Genomic DNA, 14,498 nt, shown 5'->3' on the forward strand with positions numbered 1-14,498 from the left:
TCCCCTTCTGTCTGACTCTACTGAGCATATTCCTCCAGTTGCATCAACATAGCAGAAAATGGCATGGTTTCATTTATTTTTAAACAGAGTAGTATTCGGTATATGTACCATAATTTCGGTAACTGGTCACCTCTTCTGGGGCACTTGAATTGTTTCCAGTTCTTGCCTAATGTAGTGCTGCAATGAATCAGTATTTCAAAATATTATTTGGGGAACATTGGACTAGATGCTGAGAAGTGGAATTGCTGAGTAATATGGAACTTTCATTCTTAGTTGTTTTAGAAGTGTCCATAGTATTTTCCAAAAACATTGACCCAGTCAGTATTCTCACCAAACAGTGAGTGAAGGTTACTTTTTCCTCATATACATCTCAATACTGGTTCTATCTGTTCCTTTTTATATTTGCCAGTCTTGATAGTGTGAGATGGTACCTCATTGTTATTTTGATTTTCATTTTCTTGATAATAAACAAAGAATACATTTCATGTACTATCAGTCATCTTAAGTCTTCTTTAAGGAAGTGCTTATTAATATTTTCTTATCAATTTTTGACATTTTCTAATCTTCAACTTTAACTGTGACACTATATGTAATCACATAGATATGCAGTGAATATCTTCCATGTTTTTTTCCTGCTTTCCTTCCACTTATTTTCAAGGGTGGGAAGGTTGAACCAGCCCCTGTTTTGTTCACTCCATCCTCTGTGCTCAGTGTTGCTCCCAGTGATACTCAGAGGACCATTCTGTGTGAGGAATCAAACTTGACCATCCTGCATGCAAAGGTTCCACTCAACCTGTTGAACTATTTTTCCAGTCCACACTTATATTTTTAAAGACAATTGTGTACAAATTAATTTCTTGTGCCAGATATTCAGATGTATAACCACTAATCAAATAGTCTAAATACTAGCATTATTGAAACATTGTCAAATTTATTTTATAATATTTTATATTTTAATTTACACTCCCAACAATTGTGCAAATTGTCTATAACTTACAACCAATTTTAACTGTACAACCCTCTTAAATTTTTTATTGCTTAAGTAGTAAATGAGTTGTTTAGTTATTTATGCATGAAAATTAAATAGTCCTTTTGAGGAGGTGTGGATAGAGGCATGGGATCTGAGTTTTGTGTGCTGGGCCACACAGCGTCCAAGGCCAAAGGTAAGAACTCAATGCAGAAATTAGATTCCTATGTTAACTGGAAGCATCTGTTAACAGAATGCTCAAGAATGCTCTAGGTAAAGTGCTCTCTCATCCAGACTTGCTTGGGACCACTCCAAAGCAGTACAGCAGAGCCTAGTACAAATGGGTTTGGCAATGGGCTCCAACCAAGCAGTGTCCCTCCCGAAGTAAAAGGTAAAATCCATGACTGTGGCCATCTGTGACCAACAGAGTTTGTGCGGTAGCCCTCTGTGCTCGGCAACCTGCACACTGAAGCAAGCTTTGCTAAGAGGGGAGAAGCATTGCCATGGGACCTTGTCAACACTGGCTGCTGTGTGATGAACTAAGCAAGAACTGCAGGATGGCCTGGCACAAGACTGACTATCAAGACACCCCAAAACAGATCCAGAAAAAGACCAGTGTCTGCATACTTTCTCCCCTGCCCCATGAAAAGCCTTCCAGAAGTCTTTGCAGTGGACTTGGAGGTGGAGGGAAGCGCTGTGCCTAGCTCTGGCTGCAGTCTCTGCTTTCACCCAAGAAGATACAGAAGCCAGTGTTGGCAGCTGGGAGGTGATGTGACTGCAGACTGGGTTGGCCAGGCCCTTAGGAACAAAGGTGACACACAGCCTTGCCCTTCTCAGGGGAGTGGACTGTCTCTGAGAGCCTTCAAGTATAAGAAAACGGCAACTGCTGTCACCATAGTAGCTGAGTGGTTTGAAGACTATGTAGAATAAAAGAAGGCAATTAAAATGATTTTTTAAAAGTCCTTCTTGCTATAACTTTGATCGCATTCTGTAGAAAAGATAATAGGTTTAATTAAAGATGAGTAAGATGTTCGAGAATGTGAGTCTCAGTGAGATGTATAGGAATCACTGGTAGGAAACTATATGAAGGGAGATGGAAAAGAGAAGTAAGGTATATTTTTAGGGTAAATTCTAGGATTTGCCATGAGCACAACATTTTCTCTTTTCCCACCCAACACTTCTTAATCATTTTTAATTTTTCATTTATTTTTTTTTTTTATTTCCCTGGTATTCTTTACCTCAGCTAGTACTGTTAAAATTGATCAGTCATACTTTGGCCCAAGTAGACTTTTTTAAAATGTATTATTACTATGAACACAAATGAAACAAACAAACATTCCACGTAGTGAAAACCTTCTGAGATTTGGAAGGTGGCTTTGTCCTTAATGTTACTGATGAGATGTCTCAATAATCACTGGGTTTAGACTGAGTTCAGGTGTCTCCAGAAGAGAGACTTTTTCTACCCAGTTCTTTGTACGGCGTAACCAATAGGAAGACATCACTTTGTTCGAGAGTGCCAAGCCAGGGACTTTACCCTTAAGCACAAGTATGCATTTCAAACCTTGAACAAACAGTCTGCTTAATAAAATAAGGGAAAGGTGCTCTCTGCCCTCCCTCAACCCCCCCCACTTCTCCTCTAAAAATTCACAAACATCATTTGACAGGTGACAGCTCCTCCCTTTCAAAAAGGACTGTTTGCTTTTTGCTTTGGTGTTTGGGTAAACTGCAGCACGCACTGGCAGAGAATTTATTGCCTGGGGGAAGGTGTTTGCAGTCACTCTGTTTAATCTGAAAAGAAACCCTTTTCCTTCTATCCCCTCCCTCTGTTTTTGAGGAGGGAGAGTTGGAAATGATAGCCCCAGGGGAATAGTTCCCCTAACACCTGTCTTTGGTGTAACCTCAGCAATGTTACTTAAGACACTGTGCTCAGTGTGTATGCATTCAGAATGACAAAGTTGAAGAGGGCAGATAAACAGAAAGGGATTTCAGCAGAAACACAGAAGCTGGTTCTGACCTGGCATCCCCTTAAAAACTGATCAGGTTGAAATCATAGAGGCTGACTTAAAGGGAATCTTTTTTGTTTGAAGTAATACATGTGCTATTATCACCTACCATTCTTTTCAGCAACCAGTTTGATATTATTTTAATCCACAAAACTTGGAATATTAAAGAATATGGTTTTCTACAGCTCTAGACTTAATCTAATTTTTGTTCGTCTTCCTTTATCAGACCAAAAAACTAACCTTCAAGTTGATTGTTGTTGACTTCTCCAACATTTGTAGTAGAATGGGTGGGAGAATCATTTGTAAATATAACTTTCTGAGTTTAGAAACCTATTCTTCTGCTCCTATTAGAGGTAGCGGAACTCACTTGGTCTCTGCAAGAAAATGGTTTTCTGCATTTGAAATTTGCTCTATTTGAATAAAGTTTGTTATATTCTAGTATGTTTCTTAGCTCACTTTCAGATATCTAAAAGTAGAGTGATGGTGTTGGAGACATGCCACTGAAAAGCTGATTTTGAGAACTGAGAAAATATTTTGCAAAGCAGTTACCACAATACCTTGCATGTGGTCAGTTCCCAGTAGTAGTAGTTGTTTTCTCTTGTTCTTTAAACATGATAAATCTGAAAATGAAAAATTAACAGTCAATTTGCATGGATTTGTATGTTCAAAATAAGTTAATGATACTTGAAGATATTCTAGCATGATGCTCTAAAATTCAACTAGACTGCACTTTGCCATTTCAATCTATATACACTTGAGTCATTGTCAAGCCAAAGTAACAGTTGAAACACACTTCTTCTAAAAGTTAAAGTACTCTTGTGCCTATTAAGTTGTCATAGAAGTTGGAGAAAACATTTTAACTTAAATATTGTTTTAGTTTTTTTAATGTTATTCAGTAATCTTATCATAATGGCACACTGTATTTTCTAGCCTAGTAATTAAGGAATGAGCTTTGGAATTGTATAAACTCATATAACTCGATTTAAATATTTTAAATCTAAGAGTAATAATGAAACCAGAGCTGCATAGACTCCTGGACAATTTAATTTGTTGGTTTTCAAACTGTGATCTCAGAGCCAGAAACATAAGCAAGGCAAGAAAACAAAGTAAAATAGCTTGTTAATAATTGCATGCTCTTGGGTTCCACTCCAGAGCTGGAGAATCAAAAGCTAGAAGTGGAGGGCCACAGGAATATTTTAATAAGTTCTCCAGATGATTCTAATGTTTGAGAACCACTGGTGCAATCCAGTTATTTAACATATTAATGTTTTTATAGAAGTGGGGAGTGCCTTGCCCCCAGGGAACACAGCTCTAATGATAGAGAAGAAACTTGCAGGCCAGTCTCTACTTTCAAAAAGGCATTGTTGACTGTGACTCATCTTAAAACATGTCGATTGGTTTACTGGGTTCTTCCATATAGAAAATAAAAAAGGAGAAAATAATAATTTAGGGGTAATTAATATATGTATTATGTTGTTGGCGACGGGTATCTTTATCAGTAAGATGTCATTAAATGTGTTCTCATACCTGGATTTCTTTCACTGTAGGGATGGTTAATATAATCTTGTGTCTGGAAAAATAAAATATCAAACTTTTGTTCTTGTACTTACAATTCTATAAGTATTTACTGATTATTATATTCAAGATAGTTTGTAGGAATACCAAATTTTAGGAAAAAAAACTGAATTTATCATTGCCTATAATTGAATTGCATGAAGTCAATGATTGCATTGTAAATATTTCCAAGAAAATATTTGTTGCTTAGTTATTGACCTACAAATGGAAACATTAGTAAGTAGGACTTCTCATTGTACAATAGCTCAAAGTTCAATCATCAGATGTGCAGTAATAACTGGTGAGATGCATATCTCTAGACACAGTAGTTTCTAAAGTTTTCTCAGGCATTAAGCAAATCAGTGGCATTACACCAGTAAACATTTAATGCTTCCTATACTTGAAACAGTAGCACTGTAGCACAGTCCTCCCTTTTTGCTCTAGAGGACCCAGTAAGTCTCCATTGTGAGACTTGTTACTGTGTTTGGCATGTGGAATACATCTTGCCAGGCTTTGCTGTGCTGGCGAGATACTCTCAGTAGCTTGGCAGGCTCTCTGAGAGGGGTGGAAGAATTGAACCCGGGTCAGCCTCTTGAAAGGCAAACGCCCTACGCACTGTGCTATTGCTCCAGCCCAACTTGAAACAATCTGAGTAATTAATAAATAAAAAGAGGGTACCACTGGCTTTCAGGGACTGCAAAATTTATTATGAGAATGGCATAACGTTTACCATTTACTAGAAGAGGGTAAACTTCACTGGTAATTGTGATCATTGTTTCTGTTTGAAAATTCAACAAGTGTATTGACCAAGTGAGAACCAGGCACAAAGAAAGACCCTCTGACCTAAATACAAACATTAATTTGGCAAACGGTTCAATCAAAAGTCAGTTTGGTTTGTCCAATAGTCTATTGGATGAGAAATGAGCAGAGAATTGAGTGTCAGCTCAAGACTCTTAAGGTAGTCTAACCTTGTGGGTTTGCTGAACTGAACAAAGTGTGGGTAACTCTAGCATGAATGGTTAGAGATGCAAAGGTGTCTCATATGCGTAGAAACTTCCACTGAGTTGCTTGTTGTCAGGAAAAGTGGGTATTTTGGAATTATGAGTAAATTTTCTGTGGACTTTATTTTTAAAACAAGGATATGCTCAATTTTTACCCTTTTCTATTTAGCATATACTATCAGTTCTTAAAAATAAGAGAAATAGTGCTTGCTTTGGCAGCACATACACTAAAATTGGAACGATATAGAGAAGATTAGCATGCCCCTGCACAAGGATGACACGCAGATTCGTGAAGTGTTCCATATTTATTCAGTGGTGGTGGAGAATGGGCACTGGTGGAGGGATGGGTATTCAATCATTGTATAACTGAAACCCGAGCACAAAAATTTGTAAGCCTACAACTGTACCTCATGGTGTTTCACTAATAAAATTTTTTTAAAAAATAAGAGAAATAAAATGATAGTCTATTTATGTTTCAAAATTTAAACAAAAGGGACCACCTCACTAACTAGATCACAAGAACCATCCTGAAGAAACACTGAAATAGAGACATAATAATGCTAATAAATAATGCTAAACTGATTAATAATGCAAAACATTGATTCGACTGGTGATTTTTAATTATGAATCTTCATTTGGTAAAACGTATGAACACTTGTGTGTATGTGTGTCTGTGATGCTTTAGTTTGTGGAGTAGGAGCGATATTTTGTTCACATAGATCATAGAGTGATGTGTGTTTAATTCTGGTCTTATATATGTTGGTGTGTTTGTGTGTGTATGTGTGTGTGTGTTTGAGAGAGAGAGAGAGAGAGAGAGAGAGAGAGAGAGAGAGAGAGAGAGACTCCTTAGCAGTGCTTGGTGATTCTTGGACTATTCCCACCAATACTCTGCCTGTTTGTGCATCCTCTAATGGAATACACAGGAAATGGTGTGAGGGTTCAGAGGGCTACACCCACCACTGCTCAGAAGGCCACATGATAACGTGAGTTTAAATTGGCATCCTCAGGCATGGTAGGCATGTGCTCCACCCTATCAAAGTTAATCTTTTAGGAAAAAAGAATTCATTTCTAGATTAAACATACTCACCATTTTTACTTTACTATATTCCTATATAATCTTACCCAGAAGCTAAGAACTCTCAGTAGATCTTATTCAAGTGACAATTACCATGCCCTCTTGAAGAGGTAGAAAGGAAATCGGTATTTTATCACCTCAAATGTGTACCTCTATGACATGGGATAATATACGAGAAATTAAATTAGAAATAATATGCATGTAGCTTATCTTGAAATCAAGTTCACTTTGTTCCTGTGGATTTTGTTACTTGCTATATTTTAAAACAGAACTAGATGATCTTATCCAATATGACTTTCAAAAACAAATATCTTTAAGATGTCTGCACCAAATATGAAATGTATTTTCTGCTTGATGAAATATGTTAGATTTAGTGATTTTGACTGCCCTTGATAAAGGAAATAAGCACAAATTCTATTTGAATTAAGTAGATTCTGTCAATTTTTCCATTTAAACAAGGGTTTTTATTTGCCTCTTAGCAGTAACCTAGAAAAAGGAACAACTTAGAACCTTGAGATTGATCAGAAAGAGAGAGAGAGAGAGACAGAGACAGAGAGACAGAGACAGAGAGAGAGAGAGCAAACAAGAGAGGAAAAACTATTGGGGAAGGTTTTAATTTGGGACATTACATATTTACTTCAAATATTATCTACTGAATTTTGAGAGATGTTCAGACTTTAGCAAAGGTGATGTTTAATGAAAAAAAATGACAACAAAAAACCCAGCTCTGGTCTGGTAGTGAAAAAAAAGCTTCAACTTCTAGTCCTCAGGCTGCTGTCACTAATTGGCCTTCTGCTGATGGACAAATAACTTCCCCCTCTGGTCTTAGTTCCTTTATGTGTAAAAACATGGACCTGGACTGTGTGATTACTCAATCCTCTCATCCTCTGTGAGATATAAATCATCACTGCTTAGCTGCTGAATGCAGTTTTTGCTGGGACAGCTTATTTCTCAATGTGGCATTGATGGGAACTTAGCAGAGGCAAGCACTTTTTCCGGAAGTTTTCTGGAATGCACACACAAATGCCTGTGTCCTATCCAAAAGGTAGCACTGTAGCCCTGTCCTCCCATTGTTCATCAATTTGCTCAAGCAGGCACCAGTAATGTCTCCATTGTGAGACGTCTTGTTACTGTTTTTGGCATATCGAACACACCACGGGGAGCTTGCCAGGCTCTGCCGTGAGGGAGGGATACTCTTGGTAGCTTGCCAGGCTCTCCAAGAGGGATGGAGGAATCGAACCCAGTTGGCCATGTGCAAGGCAAATGCCCTACCCACTGTGCTATTGCTTCAGCCCATTCAAAAGGCATTGTGGAAAAAAAAACTTCTAAATATAAGAATTGTATGACTTGAAACCTCAAGAGTTTTGAGACCTGCTCTCATTTCTATTCTCCAAGCAAGGGAGTGGAACAACTTTAGAAAACGTAGCACACAAAAGCAACATCTTTTTTATATCTGAGAAAACGAATACTTCCTAATCGTGCTTTTCTGTGAAGATGATGTGGGCGGTGAGGGATTGTGCTCATAAAGATTAGTCATAAATATGAATACTGTCTGGAACTGCTGAAAGGAGAAGTAACTAACTTCTGTTACTCTCCCACTCCCGCCTCTAATGCACTCCCTCTATCTTCCTAGGCAAGTCCCCAGGCAGTGTTCCTTCCAAACAACTACTTGCCTAACCAGTTCATTGGAATGTCTTTCTATAGACTGTCTCCTCATTCAAATTTCTTTTGAAAGTGATCCTCTCTAAAAGTATAAATCATGCCTTAAAAAAAAATGGCAAGTGTTGCACAAAAATCTCTTTGGTTTAAAAATTGCACAAATAAACTTACCCGTAGCACTCCAAAACAGCAACAACCAAAAAGCTTTCAGGATCACAGGTGCCTTGTTTGCTTTAAAGAGAACTCTTGTGCTGGTTGCATTTGTTCTCTAAGGTGACAGGAATCAAACTCTCTTGATAGAATCTGTGCTCCTTATCAAGGGCATGCCTTCTTAGTTCTCTCATCGTGCAGCCTAGGGGTAACTTTATGAAAATATAAGGTATATGTTGTGTTGGCTGGAATTTTTAAATTAACAGATAATATGTGAAGCAAAAGATATAAATTGTGGATTGACACGAATCTTGCAAGACAACCCAATAATACAAAAAGTCATTAACATATGCTGACAAATTTAATAATTATGGTGTATATATTCATTTTTTTGTTGTTGTAAAATAGCGCCTTAAACAATAGCTGAAGTGACAGTGGCAGTCAGCTTCCATTTTCTTTTTTCATCCAATTTCTTACCTAGTTCTACTAAAAAAACCTTGATTTCTAAGGATCTGTGTGATATTTTTCTTATTCTTATGGTTGCAGTTCTAAGTAAAGAGAGATGGGTTTTTCATTTGAATTCGGTAAAGGGAAAACGAAGAGTATGTGTGCCAACCTTCCAGTTTATGGTGAAAGTGAGATGCTCTTCAATGTTAGAGAATTTGAAAAACGTAATATGTATCTGTGAGAGTCTAAACGACAAAGGATAACTACTTGTGTGGGAGAGAGGATGGAGGCGGGGGTGCAAATGAGTTTTAATTGATACATCATATTTTATAATAATATTGAAATTATTGTTTTATACTTGCAGTTCTGTTCTACCAATCCTTCTGCCATAGTCTCAAGATTGTTTCCCCAGCCCCCTCAGACTCCCAGTTCATAGTTCTGCTGACTTTGTCAGGATTTGTCTCTACTGGGTGCTAAAATGGTCTTATTCCTTTCTTTTTACTTTACGCTCTGTGGTAGATGAGATAAATAAAATACTACTCAGTAATGAGAAAAGATCAAGTCCTGCATTCTGCTGCACTTGGTCAATAGGCTGCTCTTGCTTTTGAAGAAATTCCACAACCAAGGTTTCACAAATTTGAAGTTTGTTTTGGAAAGTTTCTAGTTTCTTATTTGATAACTATAGTAATTGATCTTTCAAGATGGTAAAATAAAGAGTCGCTCATTGGTTGGAAACTATAAATTCAAATTTTTACCATGTACAATATAAGATACTACAGTGTCTGAAAGCCAATAGGAATAAACTCTATCTTATGACTAAAATACAAGAAGAAAGAAGCTCTCTCTGGATTCACTAATTCCTATAGATTTTTTTATCTATGCAAAAATAGACTGTTGTACAGAAGTGAAGGTGCTATGTTAAATATTGCGAATATTTATTCTGATTATGAATTCTGTAAAATGTATCTAAATGGTTGGACTCACTTTAGTTTCAGTTTCTTCACTTATGAAATAATCTAGGTAACTGATAGTCAACTCTAGGTACCACCATAATATCTAAACTAAGGTATCAAGGTGTCATAGATTAATGCATAAGTATACAGTGCTATGAAATCCACTACTAACTAAAATTAAGTACTATTTTATTATTAGAGATTTACTATAAGTGAAAAGTACTTCAGGTCTTCTGTTCAGATACTTAGGTATTGAAAAAATTAATCCATTCTAAGATTTGGGGTATTTTTAATATTTTTTATCTTGCATTAAAGGAGAGTAAAATTATTATTGTGAAAAGAAACTTAATAGAATAAAATTAATATTAAGTATTATCAACCAAGGTAATGATTAAAATATTTTGAATTCATGTAATATAACAAACCAATAAGTGTTGACTGTTAACAATTTTATGTTTTACTCAGCCTACCATGACACATAACAGTTGTTTAAATTTCTGAGTGGTTTTGTGTTGAAGTTACAGTGTTTCACCAGCCTCAAGGTCTGGTTCTTTTGATGTTTGGTAGCACTTCTATTTTCACTGCTGTGTAATTCTTTATAAAACAAGCTTTAAATTATGAATCACAGAGATACTTAAGTGTTGTGAAATTTAAAATGTTTTTTTCACTCTCTGCATAATTATTCACCAAAATACCTGAAAACAGTAAAAGACCAATAGTTATTGTGTATATTTGTTATATTGTAATGTATTTATAAAAGTCAAAACACTATCTTTCAGCAATTGATTTCATTTCTCATATATTATAAATATGACCAAAAGTAAACCCTGCCATATATAGACTAAAACTACCTAGACATAATAAATGTCATTTACTACATAATATATGTAGCCTTGTCACTGTATATGTTGACAACATTAGGTTAAGACAAGGACATTTTCTGAAAATTTATGTGGATGTGGCAAATGGATGGAATAGTGAAAATGCATATATAAATTAAAGCTTATATAATCAATGAATTGCTGGTTTCAAAAAGAAAAATAGCCCCAAAGGAAAGCATTCCTCGTGAGTGACATAAATAACAGTGTTACTGCCAGGAGTGATTCCTGAGTGTCCTGAGTGCCGAGCCAAGAGTAACCCCTGAGCATTGCCGGGCGTGACCCAAAAAGCAATAAATAAATAAATAAATAAATAAATAAATAAAAATAACAGTGTTAGAATGTGCCAGAGATGGACAGTGAAGTTGTATCCTGTGCTTTATGTAATTCAAATTAAGTTGGCTGTATAAACTGTTTAAAACATCTTACCACTTCGCTATTTGTATGGCATACTTATTTTATCTCCCTATGTACATTATCATTACTTGTAAAATATAGATACTGCCAAAAATGTAAAATACTATCACTTTCATATTTAAAACAATTATTATTAATCCAGGCAACAAAATCGTTCCTAGCCTTAAGAAGGACTTCATCGTCACTATTTCTTTCTAACTCTATCTGTGCATGCTTGTATTCTTAATATATTAAAGTTATTGTAAATCCTGTCAAACAAACAAACAAACACTGTCCTCCCATTCTTCATCAATTTTCTCGAGTGGGCCCAGTAATGTCCTCATTGTGAGACTTCTTGTTACTGTGTTTGGCATATTGAATACTCTTGGGTAGGCTATCATTCTCTATAGTTTTTTCCTGTGTAATAGTCAACTGAAACAGAAATCCATATTGTGTGAAAAGAAAATTTTAATTTTTATTTAATTTTATGAGTGGTCAGTCTCTTTTTTGAAAAAAAAGTGCCTGTAAAACCTAATATAAAATGTCATCATCTATGTGTGTATCTCTGTTTTAATTTACGCATTATAAACCAGTTTCACTATGTGCTTGAGTTATAGTTGTATTCTCAATGAACAAAAAATCTGTGTTTGATTCCTCATTGACATTTCCTCACTTATTTAACAATTATTTGAATCATAATGATTTACTTAAAAATTATAAAGTACGTAAAAGAGAAGGGTATCTGAGTAAAAGCAGTACTATAATAAATATATACTCTTAATAGTATATAACTTATCAAAGATTCCTCAAATAACATTTTCAGGTGTCTGTGTACATTTAGACATTCAAGTATATCCTTCAAAGAATCTGCCTGAGGTGGCTCTGTGACAGGACATTATTCATGACATTCATTTTCAGTGAAAGCTTATTAGGAACATAATAAAATATGGCTTTATTTTAATGCAGATTTTTCCCCTCTGAGTTAGAATAGTTATATCCAATTTGATCAATGTATATACCAAGTTGGCTATGCTAAAGGCATATTTGTTTGATTTTAAGACTGATCATTTGTCAGTGTTGACTATAGTAAGAAAATATGTCACAAACCAATTAATAAATTAGAAACAGGTTACTCACAAGACACAAAGCTTTGTGAAAGCAGGAATCATTTCTGTTTTGTTTGTGTGATACATTACAATGCCTGGCTCCAGTTAGTGTTGAGCACAGTTATCTGTCACATGGTGAGAGGTACAAAGTGTTTGCTTCTTTAAACTGTTGGATCCTTGAGGAAGTAATGCATGTCAAGGCTCCTGAATCCTCAAGGAGAACCTCATGGAAACTGCCTATTCAATGGTCTTCAGTTTATTTAGAATTGATTTGGTTCTACTTTGTGGTTGTTGATGCAAATTTGGAAATCTAGACATAGTACTTTCAATATTTTTTCACAGATATTTTGTAAATATTACTATTCCCAGATATTATCTGCTGCTTTTTTGTTCATCTGCAATGAGTAAATATTTATTTAAAGTTCTTGACTTTTAGTAAGTAATTTGTAATAGAATGAAGCAACAGAAGTTTGGACACTTGGGGAATTAGAAAAACTGTAGGGTACTAGAAGTTTGTTTATTTTTCCTCTGAAGAACATATGTCTGTGAGTTGATGCAAATTTGAAAAACTAACGCGAGTCATTTTTAATAACAGGCAGGGAAAAATGTTTCATGTTACACCTTTGCTCTTAACATTAATCACTTCAAGTTCTCTGCCCAAATTTTTCATTTCATTCAATTAGAGCTTATGACAATAGAAACTTGAAAAACACAATACCTCAAAACAAACTCATATTTGAATAACCCTTAAGATCTTAGAAAATATCCATTATCATCCATGATTATTATAAAATTGTAATATAAATCTAAGGTGATTCTAAGCACAAAATGTCCATGGAATTTGATAGAATTTAATGTTATTAAATGTCATTTCAATGTATAAGATAATATGTATGATTTTTTTATACCATCAAGCATCAGGTAATAACTGTCAAGCACATATGATCGGTATATGTAGGGACCCTTGGAGCCTTGGTACTACATGCATGCCTCCCTCCCACCCCAGTACTACCAGGATTGGTCAGGTGGACACCAACACACTTGGTCAAAACCCTGAGTGCTTTGTTGGGTCTAAGCATTGATTTGTCTGGCCCAATTGGCCTAGAGTCACTGGGAGTGATGTCCAGGCCCCCTGAGCACTTCTTGGGAGCAGTCCTATTGCCCCAAAAGACTTTCATAATATTTTTAACTGATACATAAGTTAAGCTATTTCTCCTATTTTGATATTCCAAGTTACAAGTTTCACCCCTCCAAACATATATATACATACATACATACATACATATGCATGTATGTATATATACACACATACATACACATATATGTATATATGTACTCATAGATGCCACTCCTCATGGGCCTATATATATACATATATATGTAAACATTTTTTCATACTCTATATGAGATTTAAAGGTGACATTTAAAATAAAGTTGTCCATAAAGATGTTTTTAATGCTAATCATCTGCCTGATCTAGACAGAGATTCTTAAAACTATTTGGCCTAGAACACCATTTAAAAGGGAAAAATAAGCACTTCGTGCTCCCTGAGGAAAGTTATCTTAAGTGAAAGATAGAAAACACCAGGGCTACTACTCTACTCCATCATTCCAGTGTACCCCAGGTACAGTCCACTTTGGGAAAACTGGACTAGAAAAAACCTTCACTTTCTTAAATTACTCACCAATGTCTTCTTTTCAATGTTTCACATGGTTGTAGACCTCCTGAGTTGGACATTTGAGTATCAGTGATAGCATCAATACTACTTGGAATGGAGTTAAAGGTTTGGTACTTAATTTCTGGAATTGGAGAACATTGTTTTTATTCAACTAAAACAGATTCTGCTGGATAATGCCTGTTAATGTCAATTTATTTGTCGGTTCTCATCAACATTCATTCAATTGATTGACTTCTAAAAATGTTTTAGACCTTTCTTTTTATAACATATTTATTAAGGGCAGCTGGTAATTCTCTTGTCTTGCTCCTAGCCAGCTCCAATCTAATCCCTGGCACCTCATAGGGTCCTGTGAGCATTGTCAGGAGTAATGCCTGAGCATGAAGCCAAGAGTAGGCCCTGAATACAGTCAGATGCGGCCTCTGAAAAATCCTACCAGGACTTATTTGGTACTTGTATGCCCATCCTAATGGTTTAATTTGGGATAATGTCCTTGGTAGGATTTGATAGTATATTAGAAACGACGTTAGTTAAGCTTTCTCAGTTGATAAATTGTCCTCTTGTTTGCATAACTAACTGTAATGGATTGGAAATACTACCTTATTATTCTAAAAAAAAAAAACTAACCATGATG

The 14,498-nt window shown here is 35.6% G+C and overlaps 1 protein-coding gene and 1 non-coding gene across 5 annotated transcripts in view; both read left to right on the plus strand.

The window, feature by feature from the left end:
* Positions 1 to 14,498, plus strand: part of TP63 (tumor protein p63) — a 250,617-nt gene that overhangs the window by 117,842 nt on the left and 118,277 nt on the right. The gene's annotated exons all lie outside the window — the stretch shown is intronic.
* LOC130030803 (U6 spliceosomal RNA) lies at positions 5,729 to 5,834 on the plus strand. The gene has a single exon (XR_008793487.1). It is a non-coding gene; the product is annotated as a U6 spliceosomal RNA (small nuclear RNA).

The sequence above is a fragment of the Sorex fumeus genome, unplaced genomic scaffold, assembly GCF_029834395.1.
Source record: "Sorex fumeus unplaced genomic scaffold, SorFum_2.1 ptg000044l, whole genome shotgun sequence".
In the NCBI taxonomy this organism is placed as follows: domain Eukaryota; kingdom Metazoa; phylum Chordata; class Mammalia; order Eulipotyphla; family Soricidae; genus Sorex; species Sorex fumeus.